Source organism: Oxyura jamaicensis, chromosome 1, assembly GCF_011077185.1.
Source record: "Oxyura jamaicensis isolate SHBP4307 breed ruddy duck chromosome 1, BPBGC_Ojam_1.0, whole genome shotgun sequence".
In the NCBI taxonomy this organism is placed as follows: domain Eukaryota; kingdom Metazoa; phylum Chordata; class Aves; order Anseriformes; family Anatidae; genus Oxyura; species Oxyura jamaicensis.
In genome coordinates this window covers 26,175,741-26,193,528 of record NC_048893.1, presented here as the reverse complement: position 1 = coordinate 26,193,528, position 17,788 = coordinate 26,175,741, and the positions used below count along the sequence as shown (strand labels likewise).

The window sequence follows — 17,788 nt, the reverse complement described above, 5'->3', positions numbered from 1 at the left end:
TTAAATCAGTCGCTGCTGAAACTCATCAGCATAAGGAGATGGCTCCTCTGGTGCAGGCCCCGGTGCTGAGGCAGCTCCAGGAGCACTCGGTGCCTGAGTTTCCCAGCACCTCTGGAAGATGGAGGCACCGCGTGCTGTAGGAGCCTGGCGGGGCAGAGACCCAGCTCCTGGCGTCCTGCACCCCAAAAGGAAGCACACGTGGAGGCAGGCGGGTGTCTGGTGCTCTGTGCCAAGCGGGGTCCCTTAATCCGAATTACATCTGTCCCTTAATCCGAATTACACTTGCCCCTTAATCCGAATTACACCTTCAGCCGGCCAAGACGCTGCGGGCACCGGGGCTAAATTAATCGGCCACTTCGCATCCCGGGGGGGCTAGGGACAGACCCGGGGGTGCCGCAGCCGTGCCCTGCCTCTCGGGCTGAGCTTTTCCCACCTCTCGGGCGCAGGCACCTGACCTTACTCCTCCCGAAAACGCCTCCCCCGAGGTCGGGGCGGGAGGCGGGGGCGGGGGGGGGAGGAAGGTCTCCATCAGCCAGCCCCGTACCCCAAAGGCTGGGGATGCCGGCCGGGAGGCACGGAGGCTACACACACCCGATACGCGGTGAGTCACGGGCAGGTCGGGACCGCGCCGGAGGGGCGGAGGGAGCCGAGGGGACCGGCTGATTTACCGCTGGGAGCCGCCAGCAGCGCGCCGGAGGCGCCGGAGGGAAGAAGCCGCCCCGCAGCCCAGGTGCCGGCCGGGAGGGAGGGAGGGAGGGAGAGGGGAAGGAGGGAGGGAAGGAGGGAAGGAGGGACGGAGGGAGGGAGGCGGCAGCAGCAGCCCCCCCAAAAGGCAGCGGCGGCATCGCGGGGCAGCCCGGGGGCGCGGAGGTGTGTGCGGGCTGCGCCCCGCTCCGCTCCGCCCCGCCGGGCCGGCAGCTGAGAGCCGGGAACCGGGAGCCGAGAGCTGGGAACCGAGAACCGGGAGCTGGGAACCGGGAGCGGGGAGCCGGGAGCCGGCAGCAGCCCGCCCCGCACCGGTAAGGATGGGGCGAGCCGTGAGAAAGGACGGGGGGGAGGGGACAACGGGGGCAGGTGGGCGCCCCCCGAGCCGTGCTCCCCGCTGCACTCCTCCCGACCCCCGGGTCCCCCCCCAAAATGTCGTCCCCCCCCCCCCCCCCCCCAAGGCTTCCCCCGCCCCGCTGCGATCCCGGGGGGTGCCCCAGGAGGGGCTGGGGAGGGCTCGGTGCGACCCCAGGGGTTTCCCCAAGTTCTGGGTCCTTGGGCGTTTGCAGGCGTTCCCGCAGTCGTCTGGGTGGTTTGATGCATTCGTGCCCTTATTGCTTTATTTCTGACAGCAGGGTTTTGCTGGAAATGGGACATGGTTCCGCGGTACGACAGCATTCCACCACTCTTTGCATGTCGGCGTTAAATGGGGTGCCTTTATGCGTGCCGGCGGTGCTCGGTGGGAGCTGGAAGTTGCACACGTACATCCCAGAGCGGGGCTTAATGCCGGGTGCCGGCGGTGTTCAACCAACTGCGCGCCTGTAACCCGCAGGAGGTTATTCAGGCTGCAACGCGTGCTTCTTCCAAAGAACCTGTGCCGTGTGTGGTAGTTCGTCTGCTTTCATCTCTCAGCCTAAAAGTGCTTTTTGCATTGTCCGCCAGCGAAAATAGGATTGTGCCTTTTTATTTTTTTCTCTCTGAGATCTGAGCGGTTTGGGTTCATAACCCGGCAAGAGAAAGTCTCTCACATGTTTCTCTAAGAGCTGGTTAAATGTTTACAGATCATACGCTGCCAGAGCAAAAAGCTAGCCTTTGGCAGGAGCTGCTTGTTGAAAACAAAGTAACTTGGAGAATGACTGTATCACTTGTTCTTTGTGTGCCCTAATCCTTCCTCAGCTCTCTGATTCCTTCTCTGACTCGTCTTCTAATGCAAACTGAATCATTTGGAAGAAGGAATACTTTATAAAACATTCATCCCTCTATTTACAGAAAACAGTCAGCTTCTTTCCCTTTCTGGTGGGGAGGGGATGAATCGCCTTTATTACCCTGTAGGGCTTTAGGGCTTTTTTTTTTTTTTCCCTTTCTTTCCCATTTCTCCTGCCTGTACGGATGACCGCGGCACAGCGGGTGGTACCTGTGCACCGCGCTGCACGTGCCGTGGCTGGAGCGGGGCGGCCGGGCCAGCTGGTGCCCGGGGGCCGGCAGTGCCGCCCGCGGCTGGACGGGGCACGCCGATCGCAGCGAGCCTGCCGGGAAGCCAGAGCTCAGCAGAGGTCCAGCGAGCAGCTCACGAATGCGAAACCGAGTGGCAAACGTCGTCCTCCCAGAAATGCCTTTCCCGTGCTGATTCTCCCGCGTTTATAGCTCTCTGGAGCCTCAGCTGAGGAGCTGTAACCTCCTCCCACTGGCCCAGTGTAACCAACGGGGCCAGCCCACCTATTCTCTCCCCTTCTTCTATCACCTGCAAGGGGCTGCTCTGTATTTTTCAACTCGGCGCAGAAACCCAAAGCCTGCTGGCTTCCCGGACCCCAGAGAGCAGCTCGCACAGCTGGCTGCAGCGCAGGAGCAGCAGCCCTGCCTTCGCGGCTGCAAAGGGAACCTGATGCCGGCAACGTGCCGGGCTGGGCTGGGCTGGCCGAGCCAGAGAGCCTGGGCTGGGAGTCCCAGACCTCCAGATGATGTGCTTTGTGCCACGGCTGCCTTGCTGTGCTGATGTGTCTAGACTTCATCCAGTTCAGACTGAAAGTGAGGGGAGGGACTGCATTTCCATGTGTGCCTGGGTAATGTGTAGCAGAAGGGAAATCCTGCCTGGGCTCTCCCAGCCTGTGCTGCGGAAGCAGCACACATCATTTCTTGAGTGGGAGAGGGATCGAGTAGCTGAGCGGTGTCCCCTGAAACAACCTGGGCAGGAAGATGAAACCCAGAAGGGAGCCACGGGATCTGCTCAGTGCAGCAGAGAGGAATGGGTTACAGTGCCATGCTTCAGACCCTTCCTGAGATTATGCCTTACAGCTGCACCTTTGGGGCCGGTCGGTTCCTGTGACACCCCTGTGACCAGGCTTCCTATCCCTACCTCCCCACATCTGGCTGGCCCTCGAGCCGCTGACACAATTCCACGTTTTGCAGTCTACTACCAGCAGCGGAGCTGTCAACTCATGCATCTTGTCTGCTGTGGCCACAGCCTGTGATCGCCTCCCACGCAGGGGATGGCAGCCAGCAATCACATCCACGGAGCTCACCAATGATGTTTGCACCGTGGTGGTCCCCGCGTGCCGCCATGGTGGAGCAGGACCACAGCTCCATAGAGAGGCACCTCCCTGCCTGGTTTGCCTGTCCCTCCCCTCGCGGCTGGGCCAGGAGGCTTTCTGTTGTTCTCCCCTGGTAAAAGTGCTGTGGTTTTTTTGGCAGTGGTTTTAACGAATCTGTATCTCCTACATGGCGAGTGATGCAAGCATGTTAGCAGAAGACATTTTTAAATCGGTTTCCTTACCCAGGGGAAATGTAGTATAGACAGGGCCTTCAGGAAACGAATAATTAGGTGACCTTTTTCCCCCCAGAATATCAGGTCTGTTTTATGTAGAGCTGTTTGAAGTCACACAAATTCTCATTACTCTCCAAATCTCTAACCTTGCCTTGTTTAAGATACCTTTTAGGAAATCAAATCAGTGTTTCAATCTAATTTCCAAAGGCATTCAAACACATGGTATGTGCGCTAACTTGTTTCCTCTAGCATTAACAAATCTAGCAAATTGCCAAGCTATTTGCCTTCAGGAAAACTATGATGTTGTACAAGAAGATAAAGTATTTTTTCCTCCAATTTCAAACATAAAAAAAAAAAGGAAAGGCAAAGTTATCAGACCAATTTGGCTGAGGATGTAACTCTTTGAAGGAAACAGTGCTACCAAGCAGATTGCCCTTTTCAGGTCTCTGCTTTTTGATCCATTCTGGGACTTCTGATTTGCTCCGCAATCCCTTTCAGTCACTTGATGCAACCGGATGGTGACTGAGTTCCCCTGGCTCAGGCGGGCCTTCCATCAGTTTGTTAGGACCGAGCACCCTAAATATCGGTGTGGACAGTAGAAGTGGAGAGAGAGAGACCGGGAGGGTTTTGTAAACAGGGCTGGGGCGGCGTGGATGGAGGGTGAAGGAGCAGAGGCTGCGTGCGCCTGCGTAACCTGGGGGCATTTCATTTTTCAGGCAGGTGTCAATAGCAGGAGATTTTCTGTAATGCTGAGGAGTTTAATAAGCTCAAAATACTTAAGTGAAAAGCTCTCTTTGTGCGTTCTGCAGCTCTTTGATACCCTTCTGTTTGTCCCAAGAAAATTAACATGAAATTGCCCTTTTCTATGGAAGGCAGTGGTAGGGGTCTTGTTTGAATTCTGGATCAATTCGGTTGCAAATGGATGTGAAAGGAAAATTGCCTAATGCTTTCAGAAGATTTTCATTTTGCTCAAGTGTTCACACCATGGTCATCGCCATGGTATTTGATAGCTATCCATTTTGTTGTGTGTGCTGCGGCTTTAACCTCTGTTTGAAGGGTCACATCAGCCTATCTTTTTTCCTTATAGTCACAGGGAAATAATAATTCCTACGTAAGTTGCTTTCCTCTACGATAGCTCCTTCGTTTTGAGGTTTATGCAACTAAACAGTATCAGAGTCTTTTTGACATGTATTGGTATCATTTCTGCAAAGGATCAGTGACCCAGCTTGGCAAATTTTAAAAATCACCAATGTAACTAAATATGTGACATTTATTGAAATTCATTCTTTGCCGTGGAGCTACTTTCTTTCAAAAACACTGAGAATAGCGAGGGACCATGCCTGCAATTTGATTAAATCTACGGTTGTTCCCATTTGCCTCCTGCAAATTGATTCCCCCCTCCTCCTGCTCCCCAGCTCGACACGCGTATTGATTAAAACCTCTGCCCTGGCCCGAGCCGGCGCACATCTGATGTTTGTGTGCCTGTTCCTGCCGTGCAAGTTGTGACAGGCTCCGAACCCCGCGAGCTGACTGTGCTCGTGAGCTATCGGAATGGGAAGGTTACTTAGCAATTGTTTTACACCATATGATGACACATCTTTGAACCCCATTGTATGAGGGAAAAATACCTTCTGACTGGAGAGAGATTTCCTGTTTATGTGTGTGTTTGCTGGAATTAAGGCTTCCCCTGTGTGTTGGCCGAGTATTTTTTGTAATCCAAAATGGCAACATGGCAAGTCACCTACGGAGTTTATTTTTTGGACAGGATACGGGTCTTTTATTTTTCAAAATAGCATGGCTCTGGAGGTGGTGGTGAAGCATAGGGGCCTCTCAGTTACACTTCTATGAGCAGACTTGGTTAATTGAGGCTGCACAGTTATAAAGACAGATAGATTTAGGCAATAAGTAATTAACTTTTATTGACATTTTTATACAATGTAAGTTGTTCACTTCCCACACAGGAAGTTTTTGACTTCAGGCAGATGTTCTTTCAACATAAGGATATGATATTTGCCAAATGTATAATTTATTTTATGAAATGGGGAGAATCATAGCTTTGGTTGTGTCTGAAGGGAGTCCTTTAAGATCTTCTGCTTCTCTGTACGGAGCAAAGGGTACCTCAAGTGGTGGCCTCTGGGCAAGAGCTGCAGGAGGGTTGCATGCAGTACCTGAAAGGCTTTCAGCTGTGTAGACATCGGGGTGACCAGAAAATAAAGCCACTCCTGCCCTAGGTTTGTGACCTTGCAGCACACCTCTGCACCCTTCATGCCATAGCTGAACCCCCTCGAGAGGGGAGAGTTGCTGTTGCAATACTCAAACCAGGCATTTTGCCTATAACCGTAACAGGGCTGGACCACCCTGAACTTCGGCAGTAAAGTTATAGTTATTTATTAAATACAGTTTTAAGGTTTCTGGTTTGCCTCAAATGATGCTCATTTTAAACAACTGTCTGGGCCTGGGAGAAACCTGGACTAATGGACTGATTACACAGAGCATTTCTTAGGGCTGAGAGCCACGCGGCCCCTGGTGTGGGATGTCCCAGCCCCAGCTGCCCTGGCCACTGCCCGTGCTTACATCTGGCAGAACATCTTCCTCAGCACAATTCCAGCCCCTCTACCTCCTGCCACAGGGGCCTGGACACACAGCACAAGCAGATCTCTAGCAACTTGCTCTTTGCATTTATATTTTGGGGTTGTGCTGCTTGCCTGGTAGCCACCAGCAAGATGGTGGCCCCAGAGATGTCGTCGCATGTCATCACAGAATCACAGAATTTCTAGGTTGGAAGAGACCTCAAGATCATCAAGTCCAACCTCTGACCTAACACTAACAGTCCCCACTAAACCATATCCCTAAGCTCTACATCTAAACGTCTTTTAAAGACCTCCAGGGATGGTGACTCCACCACTTCCCTGGGCAGCCCGTTCCAGTGTCTAACAACCCTTTCAGTAAAGAAGCTCTTCCTAACATCCAACCTAAAACTCCCCTGGCGCAACTTTAGCCCATTCCCCCTCGTCCTGTCACCAGGCACATGGGAGAACAGACCAACCCCCACCTCGCTACAGCCTCCCTTGAGGTACCTGTAGAGAGCGATAAGGTCACCCCTGAGCCTCCTTTTCTCCAGGCTGAACAAGCCCAGCTCCCTCAGCCACTCCTCATAAGACTTGTTCTCCAGGCCCCTCACCAGCTTCGTAAGTCATGACACTGACTTTTCAGGGATGATGGGCTTTGCTCTGCCTTTGAGTGTGTTTGCACAGTATCTGCAAAGTGCATATCCTCTCCTTCAATTTGTGTAGAAGATTGAGGTATCTTTTGCCGCATTAAATTCTTTTAGTTAATATTTGTACAAATTGATAATTCTTGCAAGAATGATTTATATTAGCCTAGATTTTGTGGAAACAGAAATCCTTTCTGAGCATGTCTAATGAGCAGATGAAAATAATTGCAAGCTACACTTAGAATTGCAAGCTTCCTTATTTCTCCCTTATTTGAGAAAAAGAAAAAAGAAATGTTATGTCCTTTTATTTATTCATTTTTATTTAGCTTGTTTGATCTGAGTGCTGAACCTCACCTTTTGTTACCTTTGGTTTTCCATATTATAAGTGTATTAACTAAGATGATTTCAAGCTTGCTGTAGATCTATAGTACTGTGAATGCCTAGTAGCATACTTATTTTTTACTACTTTGTATTTAGCTTTATCATGAATAGGAATGCTTTTTGGTCTGGTTGACCCAAGCTAAATAACCTAAGTTTCAGGACCATTAGAAATATTTATTTGATTTGACTTGCCCCTCCTCCCCACCGAGATGATCCTATGAAGATAAAGGTAGCAGGTTTCTATGTAACTGCATATTTTGAGAAAATTCCCAAATCTGTGGGTTGTCCCCAATGCATGACTGGAAAAGAACATGGTTTGGTCTATAAAACTGGAATAGCTTTACAAGCTTCATCTGTCTTCAGATATATGCTGGCATAACTGAGGCTTGGATTTCTCTCTCTCTCTTGGATTTCTCTCTATCTTTGGTTGTTACACAGCCAAAATTGTATTAGGCCTTCTGTTATGGGAATTATATATCCTTTTACGTGTCATTATATATCCTAATATCTGTTATCGTTTTATTATATCAGTTTCTTATGTGTCTACATGACATGTGTCTTCTCATCCAAAAATACCAGTTTCTATTAGCAGGATAAAGAACAGGGAAGCAGTTTTGTTGAAGACAATGAAAGGTGTTGGTAGTTGAATTCATGTCAAAAGTTGATTAATTCCTCTTTCCTAATGTCATTGAAAATGTTAAATGAATTACTGGAGTTATATTCAGTTTTCCTGTCTACTTCTGGAAAGTGGATACTGATTTTAAATGTTATATATTACTGTCCTGCAAAACCTTTGGTTAAAGTCTTTAGGCTTATTGCTTTTGTTCTTTGGATTAGAAACCAATATTTTTCTTCGGGAAAAATGTTTCTTGTTGGTACTCAGTATTTGATATCATTCTTACAAATGTCCAAAGCTGCAGTAAAAACATAAATACAATCACAACATTAATGATGCTTTAAAAAATAGTTAGAATGCAAAGAGTATTGGACTCCAGTGAAGCAAGGAGCCAGTGTGGAGCTCACTATGAGATTAAGCACTTCCACATCAGAGAATTTAATTCAAATTCCACCCTGAAAAATGTGCTTACAGCCCATTCAAATGAGTGGAAAATGTTGAGCATGTTGGAGGATGCAATTTAGCTCACAGTGGCTGATCGAAAACTTTATCTTAACTGTTGTTTAACCCTTGTGATGAAGGGAAGCTTTGGCACACGCTTTGTTGTTGCCTTCCCGTAGATGTTCAAGGACAGAGTGTTGCATGGTATGAGTTTTATCCTTGTTTGTGTTTGCAGGGCTTCCAGACTGTACACGAGGGTGTTCCCCTAACCAAGGGGGGCGGTTCTAGTGTAGGTTCTTAGTTAAACTAAAGGTGTCAGGATACAAGTAAATGGGAGACTTCAGTGGAAAACATGCAAGTGCTGAGAACAGGTAGAGGACCCACAGCTGTACTATAATTTTATTTCTCTGCATTGTGTTATTTTCCCCATTTCCTAGTATTTAGTGTTTATTGAGCACATTGTGGTCATAATCTGAAATTCCCAAATGTCTGTTTTTCCTGGTATTGCAAACACTGTCTTTCACGTGAATCACAGAGAGCATGGCATGGTGGCAACATTTCACTGTGCCCTTTCACCTTCTCAGAGGATTAAATAGCTCCTTGCCTGGGGATGTCCTTTTCTGTGACATTCTCCAGATCCTGCCAGGTCCACACCTTGGCTCATCAGTCAGATCACCACAATGGGAAAATCCTATTGAATCTACTCAACATGGAAACCTTGCTGTAAGTCATTGAACTGTCATATAAAACTTTATACTGGTTCTGTTCTTGTTTTAGGATTGTAAGATGTTAAAGGCCTGTTACACTTCATGTTAAATCCTATAGAATTCAGATACTCTCATTTGTATCATATTCCTTTGGATTTTGTCCTTGTTGTCCCAGACTTACATACACGAGGGAGATGGATTGCAAGGCATACCAATTTATGAGAAAAAGGATGTTTCCCCTCCTCTTCTGGTTAAATTCAGAAAGACCTGTCCAAACATAGCTGTCATTTTCCTGGATAACTCTGGCAGCCTATATGAGAGGAGGGGCTCTGAACGTAGAGCATGTTAACAGAAATTGAGAGAGCTGAGAGCCAGGCAGGAGGTGTGTGAAGCCAGCACACTGTGCATGAAATCACAGAATTCATAAATGACCTCCTAATTGCAGAATTGAACCCTATGTTTTTCTTTCCTGCAGGGCTTAAAAACAAAAAGAGAAAAAAAACACTGTGCATGGTCATTATCAGTCAGAAGCACTGTTTGCTGTTTCTCTGGAGTTTTCTCTCGTTCTGAAAACACATTTACAAAAATAAGTACATGTTTGTTCTTCTTCAGATGTAAGCTGCCATGATAAAATCAGCTTGTGGATAGCTTAGAGACATCTTTGCTGCTTCCTGAAAATTACTGCATGTTTTTTGTTTGTTTTCAAAATTGAGAGGTTTTCATACAACATGCTTTGAAATAACTCCTTTTATGCAAATAATACCACACTCTCGTAAATTAAATACAAGCTGGGCCAAACTCTGCCTGCAGATAAGCACACATGGTTTCCAAAGTTCCTTTGACTTCAGTGGGAGTGCTTCTTGCTTATCTGGGAGTATTAGCCTAAAATCCCTTCAGGGCACCAAATAAAAGTAACAACCAGTGAATTGTTTTCACAGTACAAAAAGCCTTTCAGGAAGCAGCACTGAGCAATAAGAGGTGGGTAAAGAATAAGACAGTACCCATTTCCCTGCTAGAGTATGGGTGTATCTTCTGTCTTCTTTAAAGGTGAATCTGAATACAGTTATTTACCATTGCATGCTATTAATAGGGGTAAAAACCCATCAGTCCACTGACTGTCCACTGGTATTATTTATAGGGATTTCAAAGACATACAAAAAGGTAATGCCCGTGTCCATTATCTACTTACTTGGAAATGCAGTGTAGGTTAATTCAATTTTTCTTTAAAGCATAATGATTTTCTTCATTAACAATATATAAGATTTTTAAAGATTTACTCTTCTGCACCTATCATCCCTGTTAAGTTATGCCTTCTGCATCTCAGTATTTATCCCGTGACATCTGTTGCTCATTTTAAATGAGGTAATATTGAGATTCTGTCATGTCAACAGATCTTCTGCCTTTCAGGCTGTTTTAAGCACCCTGTTTTCTAGTCCTTACTCAGCTAAACTATCATAGGAATCGATGAGAATATTGTTTGCATAAAGACTGTGGAGTCCAGTCTTGGAAAAGGTGGCAGGTTCACAGTAAAGGAATGTAACTTAGCTAGACAAACCTTAAGACTAAAACCAAGTTTTGTACAAAAATCCAGGTGAGTAACAAGTTATTTTTCTCATTGTCACCCCCAGGAGCTGTATCCTGTTCAAATTTCAATTGCTTGATTGAGTAATTATTAATCACATGAATAGTCTGGCTTTTATGTAGCGTTAAATAAGCACAAGAATGTAATTTGAATATTGTAAGTAGGAACAGGAATGCAAAATGAAGTGATCTTGTTATGACAATGGCCTTTGTTCAGTGCCTGAAGTGGTGAACTCGGTTGTGTCAACTACTTAAGAAAACCTCATGCTCAGGAATAATTGCTATAATATAGTCTTAAATTAAAAACATGCATTAACTGACGTTTCAAATTTTACCACTGCCATTTTACTTTTCTTTTGGATAAGCAGATCAAGCTTAAAATTATGGGAAAGATCCAGAGAGGCTACTTTGGCATCTCAAATTGGGTTTAGAGTGAGTTCAGGGCACAAATCCAAGGAAGGCATCCAGAAACCTAAAACTCCATGGCTGCAAAGCTCTCAGGTGGTTAGATTAGCTGGCGTCTGCACTTGGTTCTGAATATTCCCTGGATCTCACCTGAGCTCAAGCTCAGCAGGAGGAAAAAACACGTGGACCAGTGGAGGCCCTGGGGTCTGCCCAGGCCACAGCTCCTGGCCGAGCTGTGAAGTCCTGAGACGGGACGGAGCCCAGCAGGCATCAAGTCCCACACAATCCCAGCCTGCTCAGCTGTGAAGTGTGAGGACTGATTTTAAACAATGTCCTCTGCCAGGGAGGACCCACATCCATGCCTTCCTCTTCAGGAAAGGAGGAGAGGGAGCAGCAGCCATCATGGTGGCACCCTGGCTGCCCCTCGTGGCCGAAGGGCAGGAGGGCAAAGGCAAAGGGGGTCATATCCAGGGCTTGGTCCTGGGTTTAGACCTTTGGCCAGCCTGTTTGTGAGGAAATGAAGGTCATGGTTTTAAATCAGACCCCTTGCGGCAAGCACCGTCCTGCAGCTCAGCAGTGCTGCCAGCTCTGCCACGAGTAGCTGTGTTGTGCCTGTTGGAGGCACCACCACCAAGTCCTTCATATTTCGGAGGCATTCTGCAAGAATGAGCTAATTTATCCTCATGTCACCCTTGTGAGAAAGGTAAATACTCTCTGAAGTTTTGGAATAGGCTCTCTGCTTATCTCACAAACTCCTTGACTCTGGCTCCAGCTTTCCAAAAGAGACACTCTGGGGTCCAAACAAGGCGCCTGAATGCGTCTGAGAGCTGTTAGCAGCCCTGTGTGCATGAGAAGCCCCAAGAGCAGTGCCTGCAGGTTTAAGCTCTCCATCTGCCCCCAAAATAAGGGGAAGAAAGGGACGACGGGAGGAAAGGGGATGATGATGAAAGAAGGTAAATGAAGCACCCAGAAAACGAAAAAAAAAAAAAAAAAAAAAAACTCCATTAACATGAAAAAACTCAGCCATCCCAGCATACCTTCTTCAAGCCACTGAGCTTTTCAGCATCTTCTTTCTGAAGGTCAGCACAATATTTCAGAATGAAAGCTGGGGCTGACAGACCCTTGCTGAGGGAGATCTGCCAGAAAAGGAGCCCAGGCTGCTCCAGATCAGCCACTCTGCTGATTGCAGCTGTGACACCGTTGCCTCTGGTGAGAGCCGGTATGTCAGATAGGCTGGTCCCAGGCCATTTCGGGATTTATGAATACCAATACCATAAAGTCCTTGGAAGCAGATCATGAATCACAGGTTCACAGCAAGGCAGCAGTCTAGCCAATGAGCCATCATTAACTCACTTTCTAAACTGAGTGAAAGTAGGGCATCAGTTAAAGTGCATTGCAATAACATAATCTTGCAGTGACAAAAGCGAGGTCAGCATTAAAAAGAAAAGGTCATAACCTCCTAACCAAACACAGACGTGAAGTGAACACTATCCTTGACATTGCTCCTGTTTGATTATCAGAAAACTGCTATGAAGCTAGGTAGACCATCAAATTATTAACTTTGGTATCAGATAAAGGATGTGTTCTGTTAAGCTAAGACATAAATATAGACTTCATTGCTTCCACTAGCTGGTTTACAAACACAGCCAGTTCATTTTTTTCTGTAGCCATTCTGAGGGTTTGCACCACGTTTTTCCATGGGGTGAAGAGCACCAAGGTTGTTTTGCTCAGGGGCAGTTTGTGTTATTTGCAATATATTATATTATTGTGATTATACTGCCTGTGGAGCCAGCTTAGACATGGAAGGAGCACAGTCTGCTTTCTAGCACTATGCTAAATATAATAATGTGGACATATCACAGTGTCAGCACAACAGGCTGCGCCAGGCCGGATTGGCTCCACAGCCTCCCAAAAGCTCCTAGATGCAAGGAGGAGCTTGGGGTAACCTGAAAGTCTGTGCAGTGCTCCACAAGCAGTGCTTTTTCCATGAGTCTCCACTACTTGCATAACCCAGCAAGCTGAGCAGAGGGGAGGCGAGTGCCTCATTTCAGCCCTGGGGCGAGTTCTTCAAACCTGGGGGTTCAGCTCACCCCTGAGATGTGCTGATCCCATGGGGACCCAGCACAAAATTTGACCACAACATCTTGGCTTGATGAGGTATCTATCAAGCAGGGTGTCAGCAACATATTGGATATCCTTGACCCTAGGTTTTGTCACTGTGCTCTCAGAGACACGCTGACACTGAGCAGGGATAAGTCATGGCACCCAGTGGCATGCTTTATGTGTGTCGTGAAGCAGAAAAGCCACTGCTTGACACTACCCTACCAGCTCTTTCAGAGAAAAGGACAGAGCCAGCACAATTTCTTTTGCTTGGTATCCTAGATATTTGTTCCACTCCTTGGAGGAATTTGGGGACTTGATGGGTTTTTGTTGCTATTAATATTATATTTACTATGACATCAAAAGAAATGTTGATAATTTGATATACATGTAGATCTTTTGGTACTGATTTTATATAATATACTTTATCATCACTATCTATTGATGTGAATAAGTATTTTTTTATTTTTTTTTTAAGATTAATGTTTAGCTATGAAGAGTTATTGTCTCAGGGACTCCTGAGAACCATTAGCACCAAATGACAATTAAACTGCAGGAAATGCCCTGCATCAAGATCATTCATAATTGCTGTTAGAACATTTAGATCAAATCTGTATGCTGTCTTGGTTACTCATTGCTATCTGCCTTTTAATCTTTTCATTTTATGACCCATGCCATTCCTTTAATTATCACAGTATGGAAAGCTGTTAGTTTTACTACAAGACAGGAAAGGCTTCCAAAATTCATTCTGCATTTCAATACAAGAATTCAGGTAGAGAGATGTTGTAACCATAAAGCATAAAGTAGAAAATCTAAGTGAGTGCTGAGAATAGTCAAGAGAATGGATCTAAAGCCGTGCTTACAGCCAGGTTTGCCAACTTGGCTCTTTAAGAAAGGCGGAACTACATTCCAAGAAAATTACACTGTCCCCATTCTTTACAGACAACCACAAAATGCTTAGACTCATGCAAAAAGTTGATCAACAGGATCAGCTCAGAAAAACTGCTTCCTCCTACTGTAAGGTATTTTTATACTCACCAAAAAGGACTTACTTTTCTTCCTGATGTTGTATGACATCCTCAGTCAACCAGGACACATGTCTGTATTTGTCTCAGCTGGCTACAGTCAGTAAAGATCTTTGTTTTGCATATGCAGTAAAAATACATTGAGATGTATTAGTCTGTCCAAATACAAGAAACTGGGAGTGAAACCCAAATATCTCCACATTCACTCACCTGAAACAGAAAACCAGCCTACTATGTATTATTGGTTGTGACATGTATAACAACAAGCATAACGTATTATTCCGCAACCCACAAGTCTCCTTTTCTACTTGGACTGAACATATGGACTAAAATGTTTACACGTCAGTTGTCATACTGAATTATTTGCTGCAGATGTAGAGTTTAGGTCTGTGCTAATACTGGATTTATTTTACTGCTGGTAGTAGTGGTAAAGAACCACAATAGCATCACAGGTATTTTGTTAATGAAGCTCCACAATTGCTGACTTGCATTTCAGATAAACAGAGTGGATCGATAATGTTGTGTTGTTCAAAGTCTACTTTTTGTTTTCCCACTATTGCCAAACAATATCACTATTTCAAAAAATAATAATAAAAAAATAAATAAAAATCCTTCCATCCTTATGCTTCCAGATGTGTAAAGCAGCCCTCCTGTACTTAAAGCTCCAAAACTATCTGGAAATATAAGCATGGACAAACAACAAAGGACTTACCTTATTGTGGATTTTTTCTCCCTGTTATTCAATTAGTCTTCATATATATTGAACTTATTTCTTTGGTTCCCGTTCTTTGTAGATTTGATTCCTCAGCCCTTAGAGTAAGTACCACTTTCCCACACAAGAAATTTCACTGAATTCCAGCAAATGCTGTATTCCACCTTTTCAATTAGTCCTCCTGAACAAGGTATAGCTCTTGATCTGCTCCTCTCGCTTGTAATATATCAGTGAGTGTTTGCCGAGGTTCATTATGAAACAACCTGTAGTGCCATTGTACCTTATCACAACAAAAAGTGATTAAATAAATCCAGTTGTGCTACAGACCCAAGACCCTAATACCATGAGCTGGTATTAGGATGGTAAGATCTGCTGCAAGTTTCAAAGCAAACACTGCACTTTATTGCACTGCAGAACACCTATAGAAAATTAATGAAAAATAAGTATAAGAATAACATTTTCTCCATAGCAAAGGATACATTAGGTTTTTTGTATGTGTTTTAATGCTTGTTAAAAATAAACCTGGTAGACAATAAAAATGCTTCTGTTATAAGCCACTGTGAATTACAATGGTATATCAGACCCAGTAATGGATATTAAAGAGTATATTTTATGCAATGAGATTTTGGATTGTTTCTTTGTATTTGAATACTGTAAGAAAGCTTATAGATCAGTTGAACATGCTAATGAAAGCAATTTCTTCTGACACACACTAGTGCACTGGAGATGTAAAAGGTTTATTTAATGGTAGATTCCCCAGCAATTGCCTAGGCTGTACCCTGCTCACCAGTTCTTCATCGTAAGCCCTCTGCATTCACGCACACACTATAGCTACCTCTTAGCATACCATGGAAACCTCCCAGCTACATTATGAATGACTTTGTGACCTAAATCACTGATACTAAGTCCCGTGACTCTTTGCAGCAGGGAAATGAATCATGCAGAAAAGTTATGTTCCTGTCCTAGTCAGAATGAGCAACCTAAATCAGGGAAATGGGGTGAAAATAGTGCTTAGGGCAAAGAAATATGGATTTTAACTGAGATTAGCCATTTGAATTCAACTCAGGGATAATTGTTATGTTTGATGCTGAGTTGTTGACTCAAATTTCCTTGTTCCCTGTGTTATTTTAATTCAAGGTAGCTAATTCAGGTTAGCAGTTCTGTGTTAAGAACATTTTTAGTCTGTGGACATACAAAATAGAAAATCAACTTCAATAAGTGTTTTACGTATAACCCATCCTGTCTGCAGATGCAATAGGTTAATTGAAAAGTCTGTTGAGGACATGTCCACTGTGAGCTTATTCTGCGGAAGCTGGTGCCAGCATTGTGACAGATTTGCAACAAGAAATTAAAGTTGTATGGATGGAGCTGTTATCATCTCCTTCTCTTATTTGCACTGTCCTGTTAAGTGATGGTGCTGCCTCCATGGCAGGGCATCTGATTCATGAGGAATCAGGTCCTGAACTGGCACGGTTTTCAGTCCAGGACAGTAAAGTAAACTGAACTCTCAGGAGCAGTAATCACGGTGGTTATCCTATATAAATTTGCCACCACAAGTCTGTCAGAGCCCATAGTAACAAGATGTACAATCCCATTAGGAAAAAAAAAAAGGGGTGGGGGGGAGAAAGAAAAAAAAAAAAAAAGAAAAATGTAGAACTATATTACCAAACACTTCCTAAATATGGGAAAACATTGCCATTTGTTGTACATTAGCTGATAATAGGGTTTGTGAAATAAAAATGAGCATGGCTATGCTGTACCTAACCTGAAATGACCTGAGGAGTCAATGTATTCTTGTATAATCATGCCATTGCATACTGTGCATAGGATCGGCAGGACCCCAGCATTTCCTTTTCTGAAATGCATTAAGGAAAGATGAGGTACACCAAACAACCTATGAAAACCTTTCTTTTGTGTCAGCGTGCTGTCTTAGCTTGTGCAGATCCATGGAGTGCCTTGCAATCAGACTTCATGGGATCTGCGTTGTTGAAATGAGGGATAAGAAGACAAGCACAATATTGTTTCCTGGTTTCCTTGTATAGGACAGCCTGAACTTCATTCAACAGTCAGGCCAGGTCTGACTTGTCAGTGTAGTGGCAACCAACAATATGAAGAGGGACATGATATCCAATGTCTGGAAGTTATCATCTAAGCCCTAGTTAGGGAGAATGAAACTAGTAGGAAGAAGATTGTCATTGGGAAGCCATTACTGGCACACAAACACTCAAGCCAAAGCCTGGTGGAAAGCTTCATCCATAACACTTGGAGTTGCTAGGCACACTAATATGACACATCATTACTAGCCACTTGCAAGGGTTGACCAAAATGCTTTTTCTCATGAGTTATACAAGCTTACGCCTGCTGAGGGATGGAAAAACGAGCACATCATGACATAGGCTTTGAAAATACCTCTTACAAAAGGCATAATCCATCCACAGCTATTGCTTGCTGATAGTTATCACAGGCCAAAGCTTTTGAGTCTTCTGAAGACACATGAAAGAGCCACTGACACAGAAGTCACAGGAAGGTCACAAAAGAATGAACAGCATCCATCATTCAAATCAAGCAGAGAAACAAAGGGATTACTTGTTTTCCTTTTGCAACTGATAGACAGCAAATAGTTCTTTGACCTGTATTGAAAAAGTGTTTCTATATCCTAATTGTAATTCAGCAAAACTCTAAGTGCTTAATTTCAACAGAAATTGCATTTGGGTACGTGTTTAGGGAAAGTGGGACTATTGAACTTTTGAAGTAAGTGGGACTGAGTTTTTAATTTTCCAAAGTTTTCCTGTTTCTTCAGGATGTATTCAAGTGAAGTGTGTTTGCCATGACCTGGCTTGAAGGTTACAAAAAGCAACTCTGTGCTGGAGGCTGCAACTATGGAGTAGAGAAAGACTCTGGGTCAAATGCAAATGAAAAAAGGAACTGAATGTCACAAGAGTCTCACTGAGTACCAGCTTCTATGAGGTGAGGACTGTGAAAAAACAAATACCTAAAAAAAGGAGTTGCACACTGTACTCTTCACAAAATTTCCGTGTCCTCCCTAAGCTATATCTGTCTCAGAAGAGAACCCATGCCTTCTGATTTCAGAAACCTTGAGGAAAAATTCACAGCCTGCTGGGGATGCGCATTGTGGGGAA

The 17,788-nt window shown here is 44.9% G+C and overlaps 1 protein-coding gene across 3 annotated transcripts in view; it reads left to right on the top strand.

The window, feature by feature from the left end:
* Positions 1–453: 453 nt before the first annotated feature.
* MET (MET proto-oncogene, receptor tyrosine kinase) overlaps positions 454–17,788 on the top strand; it is a 93,112-nt gene continuing 75,777 nt past the window's right edge. Inside the window, exons 1-2 of one of the 3 annotated variants that reach the window (XM_035337980.1) lie at positions 900–918; positions 954–1,019. The gene's annotated coding sequence lies outside the window, so the exon portion shown is untranslated. Of the gene's footprint in view, positions 731–899; positions 919–953; positions 1,020–17,788 lie in introns of those variants that run through there. The other 2 variants (XM_035337974.1, XM_035337965.1) reach the window with 2 other exon arrangements.